We start from the raw sequence: 8594 nt of genomic DNA, 5'->3' as shown, positions 1-8594 counted from the left end.
GGTTCTGTCTCCGGCTCTGGAACGGGCACTGGCTCTGCCTCCGGCTCTGGAACGGGCACTGGCTCTGCCTCCGGCTCTGGAACGGGCACTGGCTCTGCCTCCGGCTCTGGAACAGCAGACACTGGTTCCGGCCCTGGAACAGGAGACACTGGTTCCGGCTCTGGAACAGCAGACACAGGCATGTCCAGGATCCGAGCCAGACGCTCCAGATAGTCCAGGTCCAGGAAGGCAGACGGAACATGAACAGTCTCTGACAGGGCAGATGGAACGTGAACAGTCTCTGACTGGGCAGACGGGACGTGAACAGTCTCTGACTGGGCAGACGGAACGTGAACAGTCTCTGACTGGGCAGACGGAACGTGAACAGTCTCTGAATTGGTAGACGTGCATTTCTTCCCCCTTTTCCGTCCGCGACGGTGAGATGTTGGCTCTGTGCTGTCCCCAGGGTCGAAAGGAGGGCCAGGGTGGAGAGTGGTGCTGAACTTCCTCTCTACCACCTCCTCCTCTGCGACCTCCCCGGGTCCCACGAAAAATGACTAGGCGGGTTCCCTCAAAATAATCTCTCCTCTCCCGCTCAGTGGCTGGGGAAGAGAAGTTTGAAAACATACCGCTGGATTTAGGTCTTGACGGAGTCGTTCTGTCACGTAACTAACACAGGAGGCAGAAAATCCAATAGCAGTAGTTTATTTGAGGGTAATCCAAATCATAGTCTTCCAGGCAGGGGTCAAATCCAAATAATCAGGCAGTCCAAAAACAAGAAACAAAACATGAACAGACAAGTAACCAACCGTAAAGTGTGAGGACATCTAACACATCGACTCCGTGACATGGACTGACACAGACAGGGTATTTATACACAGAACTAAACAATGTAATAAGAAACAGCTGCGTGCAATGATGAGTGATGAGAACAGACAAAGGATCGTGGGAAATGCAGTTCCAGAATGAATGGTGACAGTAAGGGAAAGAGACCTCTAGTGGACAGCTAGGGAAACACAACCAGACACTGTGACACCTCCCAAACAGCCTTTGTGACTTTAAACACAACTCGGCAACGCCAAGATGTCAACTGCCAGACAACAATACAAAATTGGGCTGTTCCCCAGAACCCTCCCGGAGGAGTGGCCTCTTTTTAGGCCCCGGTTTAGGTACTGGTCCCAGAAATTGCCTTTTTGTGTCGGCTGGACTGGTTGACTACCTTTGGAGTGCCAAATTGCTGATGTCAGCACTGCGGGCCGCAACGACGGACAGAGATAAAAGAAACCTAGATTCACGCACAGCCAGTGTTGGGAACGCTGGTCGGACAACCCTGCTGGCCGGAACACCACCAGAGATGACTTCAAATCACCAAGGGAGTACTACAATAGATACACAAAAGGATGAACAAGGGAAGCTTAAAGTGAATTAAGGCTTGTTGTTTAAACCATATTGAGTAATTATTTATGTAGCTATAAGAGTCGAAGGTTTTACTAAATAATAATAAAAAGAGGGAATTATGATAATGTTGGTAATTATCAAAATAACCTAACCCAAAAGAGAGGAAAAATAATAAAAATAAAAATATGAAGAGACACGATTGAAACACGGTAGAAGAAGCAGGCCGCAGTAGTGGGTTTTCACCACAAGGGGGGCGAACTCCTTCTCCGTGCTTTGCCTGGGTAAACAGAACACTTGATTCAAATTCAAAATTCAAAACTTGTTTAAATTTAAAACTTAAAACAAGCAGGAAAGAAGTAAAAGGGACATCAGAATGATATCCTATAATAGCTAATAACACCGTAAAGTATCATTAATAACTATAAAATAATCAAAAAGGGGAAGATGAGATAGATGCACAATTCAAAACAGAGTGAAAGGAGGAAAAACGTGATACCGACTTAGGGGGAAAGGCCACAGGGTGGCGCTGTTTCCTCCACATGGATATCAGTGACTGACAGGCAAACACGATGTAAATTTAAACTGGTTTAAAACCAAATTAAAATAAGCGTGAAAGGAGATTGAGAAATCAGGATAAAATTTTATAATAATTAACGACAACAGTAAAGTATCGTCAATAACTATAAAATCGTCAAAAGAGAAAAGTAGAAATAGGCAATTCAAACAGAATTGGACAGAGAGACCAGGAGAGTTGAGTGAGCCGACTTGGGCTCTCTCTGGCTGTGCTGGGATTTATTTTAAGTTTTAATTCAAATCTTGTCTTGAACCAAACTCAAAGTAAATGTACCAGTCAAAAGCAGAAAAATTTGTCTAACTCAAAATAATATTCGCATGAGCAAAGCTCTAAATGCAAATAATTATTGAGAATTTAGACAGGGAAATTAATTCCCTTAATTCACAGCGAAATGAATACAGCAGTAAAGATAGCATTATCTGAAACGGCCACAAGATGGCGTAATTGCGCTCATGCAGGCTGAAGTCAGAAGGCGGCGCGTAATTCGAGACTCCTAAACACTTAAAGGACGCTCTCTGGTGTTTAGCAAGCGGAATTACAACCGACTTTAATGTGATTCACTCTAAGAGCTTTCAGCTCGCGTCGTGCGGTGATTTCCTGCAATAAATCACAAATAAACAAGCAGATCTCTGTGGATCTTTCGGTGCTGTACAGCACAAGAGCGTGAAACAGGATTTTTTCGCTGTGAAAACACGCAGATGTGAAACAACAGGAATTTCCGTCTGTTGTTACTCACATAAACATTTTTATGTATTAGATTTATATTTAAATGTATCAGATCTTTAATTGGGTAGCTAAACCAATTTTGACCAGGAGTTTACCGTTTTTGTTGAATATCACTGGGTTAACCACGAATTCAATAACGACATTATGGAAGGCCTTTTACCACTGAACAGAGGAAACTCGCTCTCGATCAGATTTACATCTTGCTCTGATAAAGAGATTCTCGTCTTAATCAGGCGTTTAAATAATATTAACATGTACCAGCTGCAAAGAGTTTGCTTCGTCTTTACAGGGACAGGTATAATATTATGAACTGCAATTTAATTTAGCAATTAACAGTGTTCACATGTTAGACATATTTCACAGAGTCGATTTGCTTAACTGAGATCGGCTTTGTGCCAATCAGTTCTTCAGTGGGTTCGCGTTGCGCGACTTTCACTGGAGCGCGCATAAAATAAAAAAAAACGAATACACAATATAGGCCTACTCATAGATTGAAACTGAATTTCCTCATAAAACAAAGTTTGAAATGCCCGCATTCTCCACCAAACTGTAGCGACAATGAGTCTTACATTAAACTAGCTCAAATTGTATATAGGGAATTTAATAATTAATCATGAATGATTAATATATTGCATATTACAGTTAAATTATCGAAGCTGAAAATAGATCGATTGTATATATGAATGATCACCATAATGGGTTATGGTTCGTCATTAATACATCAATAGTCTTATTACAGATCGATTATTTGAGATAACCTTAAATGGAATTAATTTAGTTATCGAACAATCTGTTTGTCCAGCAAACGGCCGTAAGATTAACTTATCAATTTTCAAAAAAAATTATCTCTTTCTTATAATTCCAAAAAGCTATTTTCTGGCCATGAAAAATCACCTTCTTGTTATTATAAAATGTAGGTTACTGAAATAGTAACGAATTGTAAAGCTTTGTAGCTAAAGGGTCGAACATTTCATTGACTTTGTAAAAATGAGCACTTTAGACAATTAGCAATCAAGAATATAATGGTTTTAATAAAATGAAACTACGGAGACAGAATTCTACATTTAAACCCGGGATACATGTATGTACAATAAACAGTAAAACTAACGAGACAAACGAATAACCACGGGAGTGAGAGAGAGAGAGATTGAGTGAGAGAGAGAGAGAGTGAAATATATATATATATATATATATATATATATATATATATATATATATATATAGAGAGAGAGAGAGAGAGAGAGAGAGAGAGAGAGAGAGAGAGGATGAGAAAGTGAAACTAACAGTCAGGATGAGAGAGATCACCGGGGTGATCGCAGCCTGGCCAAAATCACAGACAATAACCCTTAGAGAGGCAACAATAAATCACATCAATCAAATCAAATCAATAACCTATACTTGCGTATGGTTCTCCTTGTGTGAGCTGAAGAACGCAGAGTCGTATGCGTGTTTGTCCTTCGGCGCTATAGGCTTGTTCTCTCGTGTCTTCCGGGGCGAGCAGACTCGCGGGAAGTTTTAAAGGTTCACCGAACGTGAAGTTACCAAGGAAATAGTTCAGAGTTCATCTCCCTCGGGAGGGAGAGGCGAAAATGAAAATAAAACTTAGTAAAGAAAGAAAAAGAAAAGAAATGCGGTGTAAAGATCCCTAAGGAGCCATGGGACCGGAAACCTCTGACAGGGAAAGTGCTCTTTTGAGAAACTTCTGTGTCAGTCTCTTATAGAGAGGAGGGGTTCACGCCTGCTTCGCGTAAGGGAAGTCAAGCTGTTAGTGGTATTTTCCCCATTCATTTAAGTTGCCATTGTCAGCACCGACACTTCGAGGTCCGCGTGCTCGAAATGGACGACACGAGCTGCTTATTCAGTGGTGCCGTGTCACTTTTCCAAAATCGCATATAAAGTGGCCGAGATTAGCATATATTAGCATAGGCTCTCTCTGGATGCCTCTGGGGGTGCCATTGCACCACGTGGGCGTCCACCAAGTGCTTTTGGGGTCCGTCAACTACCTACTCTTCACCATAGTCCTCCTCAGTACCACGAAGTGCCTATTTTGACCCCTAACCACCTATTTTCTTCTTCATTGCCACGAAGTGCCTATGGGGTCCCCTAACCACCTAAACTTCACCATAGTCTTCCTCAGTACCACGAAGTGCCTATTTTGACCCCTAACCACCTATTTTCTTCTTCATTGCCACGAAGTGCCTATGGGGTCCCCTAACCACCTAAACTTCACCATAGTCTTCCTCAGTACCACGAAGTGCCTATTTTGACCCCTAACCACCTATTTTCTTCTTCATTGCCACGAAGTGCCTACGGGGTCCCCTAACCACCTAAACTTCACCATAGTCTTCCTCAGTACCAAGAAGTGCCTATTTTGACCCCTAACCACCTATTTTCTTCTTCATTGCCACGAAGTGCCTATGGGGTCCCCTAACCACCTAATCTTCACCATAGTCTTCCTCAGTACCACGAAGTGCCTATTTTGACCCCTAACCACCTTTTTTCTTCTTCATTGACACGAAGTGCCTATGGGGTCCCCTAACCACCTAAACTTCACCGTAGTCTTCCTCAGTACCACGAAGTGCCTATTTTGACCCCTAACCACCTGTTTTTTGTCTCAAGTCACTGTGTCTCTAACTCTGAGCCGAAAAGTAACAGGGCCTCGAAATTCGGCGTGAGGGTAGCCCAGCGGGCCCCGGGGCGAGATCCTTAGTTTCAAGGTTCTACGTGGTTCCCAAGTGTGCTTTTCGGCGGTTCGGCCTGATCCACACATGGTTCAGCTTTCTCCATCCCCCAGGGTCTTTCTGGGCCCCAGTGACAGCAGGCAGATCAAGTTTGGGGCCGCCAGGGCCCCCGGGGGCCAAACGGCAAAGCGTCCCACGTACAACTTATCCCATTGATTTTCATAGGTGTTCTGTGGACATTGGGCAACAAGTGTTTTTTTTGTGTGACTAGACGTTCCCTTCTCTGTGTGCTTTCCGGGGCAGAGTGACGCAGCTTTCCAAGAAGTTTCGGGCCCCTAGCACCTCCAGGGGCCGAACGAGTTTCAGTGACACGTGCAACTTATTCAATGCGATTTCACAGGTACTTGGTGGACGGTGGTCCGATTGGCCCGAAATTGACACGTACGTCCCGTCACGGGGCCCCTGGGACGGGTTCTAGAGTTCCGCGTCCCTCTGACCTTTTTTAGCGCTAATTGGCCACCAACAGCCCGATGGAACAAGTTGCACGTGGGACGCCAAAAAAAAAGGGGCCAAAAGGGGTCGAAAGGTCGCAGCGGCCCCAAATTCGGCACGGCGGTGGTCCGGGGGCCCCCGGTTCTAGATCAAGGGTTTGGTGGTTCTAGATCGGTTCCAAGTATGTGTTTCAGCAAAACGGTTCGAAGGAAACGCCCGATCGGCCCGAAACTGACATATGCGTCCCTTCACGGGCCCCGGGGACGGGTTCTAGAGTTCCACGCCCAAAACTGCTCGTTTGGCCGAAAAAAGCCCCCCTTGACCTGGAAGCGCCTGTGAAGTTTAAACTGAATAAGTTGCACGTGGGAGGGCGGAAATACAGGGGTCGAAAGGTCGCACCGCCTCCAAATTCGACGCCCTGGTAGTCGAGGGGCCCCCGGTTCTAGATCCCGGATCGCAGGGTTCTAGATCGGTTCCAAGTGTATCATTTTTTTGTGCAAAAATCTCCTCACTTTTGGTCCTACTGAGCATATGTCTTTCTGTGTGTGCAAGAGGGCTGCCATTAATTGGACCATGTGCTCGGTGAAGGGTGGACAGAAAGGTCCGATCGGCCCGAAACTGACGTATGCGTCTCGTCACGGGCCCCTGGGACGGGTTCTAGAGTTCCGCGTCCCTCTGACCTTTTTTCACGCTAATTGGCCACCAACAGCCCCATGGAACAAGTTGCATGCGGGACGTCAAAAAAACAGGGGCCAAAAGGGTTCGAAAGGTCGCAGCGGCCCCAAATTCGGCACGGCGGTGGTCCGGGGGCCCCCGGTTCTAGATCACGGGTTTGGTGGTTCTAGATCGGTTCCAAGTATGTGTTTCAGCCAAACGCTTTGCAGGAAACGCCCGATCGGCCCGAAACCGACACGCGGGTCTCGTCACGGGCCCCGGGGACGGGTTCTAGAGTTACGCGTCCCTCTGACCTTTTTTCGCGCTAATTGGCCACCAACAGCCCCATGGATAAGTTGCACGTGGGACGTCAAATAAACAGTCGCCCTAAGGGGTCAAAAGGTCGCAGGACCTCGAGATTGGTCACGGACGACCGCCACGGGCCCCCGAATCGGGCCCCAGAGTATCGTGGCTCTAGATGCTTCCTGGGCCTAGTAGGCCGTCTAATCCTAACTGCTGAATTAACCCTTGCAGACACATGCTCCCATAGAGATCAATGGGAGACAGAGAGGTGCATAAAAAATAACTAAAAATAAACTTGGCATGTCTCGACCTAGCCCGCTCTGTTTGTCGCAGAGGGCCACGTGACGCAACTTTTTGTAGAGTTTGGGGCCCCTCGGACCCCCGGGGGCCGCGCGGGAGCCACTGACACGTGCAACTTATCCCTATAATTTTCATAGGCGTTTGGTGGACATCCCCACGCAACGGTCCCAATAGCTCCGAATGGCTCCGATTTGAAATCTGTGGCCCCTCAGGGTCCCCTCAGACGGTCCGCAAAGACTGGGGTCCGTAGTACCCCGTTAAGTGCGTTACAGTCAAAAACAGCATCCCATCTGTAACCTATTTGACGGGTGCCCTAAATGCTGTCCGTGGACAGTCCATTTTTAGGCTAATTATGCATAATTATTAGCTTTAATGTACATCAGTGTGTTGTATTGTGTCCCCTGTGTGGTGTACAGTAGGTTTCACCTCATAAAACCACTGTAATTATGAAATATGACCTGTTAATGCATTGACCACGGACAGCCTATTTGGACCCCGCCAAATAAGTTGCAGGTGGGACTTCACCACATGTGATGAAATCGCCTAATCATTACGGGGATTCACTCGCTGAAAATGTCTAAGTTAAAAACAGCATCCCACCTGTAGCTTATTCGACAGGGTCCAAGTAGGCTGTTCATGGACAGTGCATATTTAGGCTAATTATGCATAATTAATAGCTTTAACCCCTTGAGCCGCAGGGATCCCTGGTGATCCCGAATTTTACATTCAAAAAAATTGTGCATTGTTTTTGAGCTGCTTTATCTCTCTATTAGTAATTGCTAGAGCAATTCTGAGTTTTTCACAGTAAACTGTCAAGTGTTAGCTTTTAAATGATACCTTGGTTTTGTGTATAGTCAGAAGGACTCCTTAGCAACAACCATTTTATTATGGGTATGTCATTTTGCACTCGATTGCCAAAAAGGGGGGCGACTGGTAAGGGGTTAATGTACATCAGTGTGTTGTATTGTGTCCCCTGTGTGGTGTACAGTAGGTTTCACCTCATAAAACCACTGTAATTATGAAATATGACATGTTAATCCATTGAACACGGACAGCCTATTTGGACCCCGTCAAATAAGTTGCAGGTGGGACTTCACCACATGTGATGAAATCGCCTAATCATTACGGGGATTCACTCGCTGAAAATGTCTAAGTTAAAAACAGCATCCCACCTGTAGCTTATTCGACAGGGTCCAAATAGGCTGTTCATGGACAGTCCATATTTAGGCTAATTATGCATAATTAATAGCTTTAATGTACATCAGTGTGCTGTATTGTGTCCCCAGTGTGGTTTACAGTAGGTTTGACCACATAAAACCATTGTAATTATGAGATATGACCTATTAATGCATTGACCACGGACAGCCTATTTGGACCCCGTCAAATAAGTTGCAGGTGGGCCCTGTATTTATACACAGAACTTAACAATGTAATGAGAAACAGCTGCGTGCAATGATGAGTGATGAGAACAGACAAAGGATCATGGG

This window comes from Siphateles boraxobius, unplaced genomic scaffold (assembly GCF_051911475.1).
Source record: "Siphateles boraxobius isolate OS27281-9 unplaced genomic scaffold, OSU_SipBor_1 19, whole genome shotgun sequence".
NCBI lineage: Eukaryota > Metazoa > Chordata > Actinopteri > Cypriniformes > Leuciscidae > Siphateles > Siphateles boraxobius.
Note: the sequence above shows the minus strand (reverse complement) of the source record.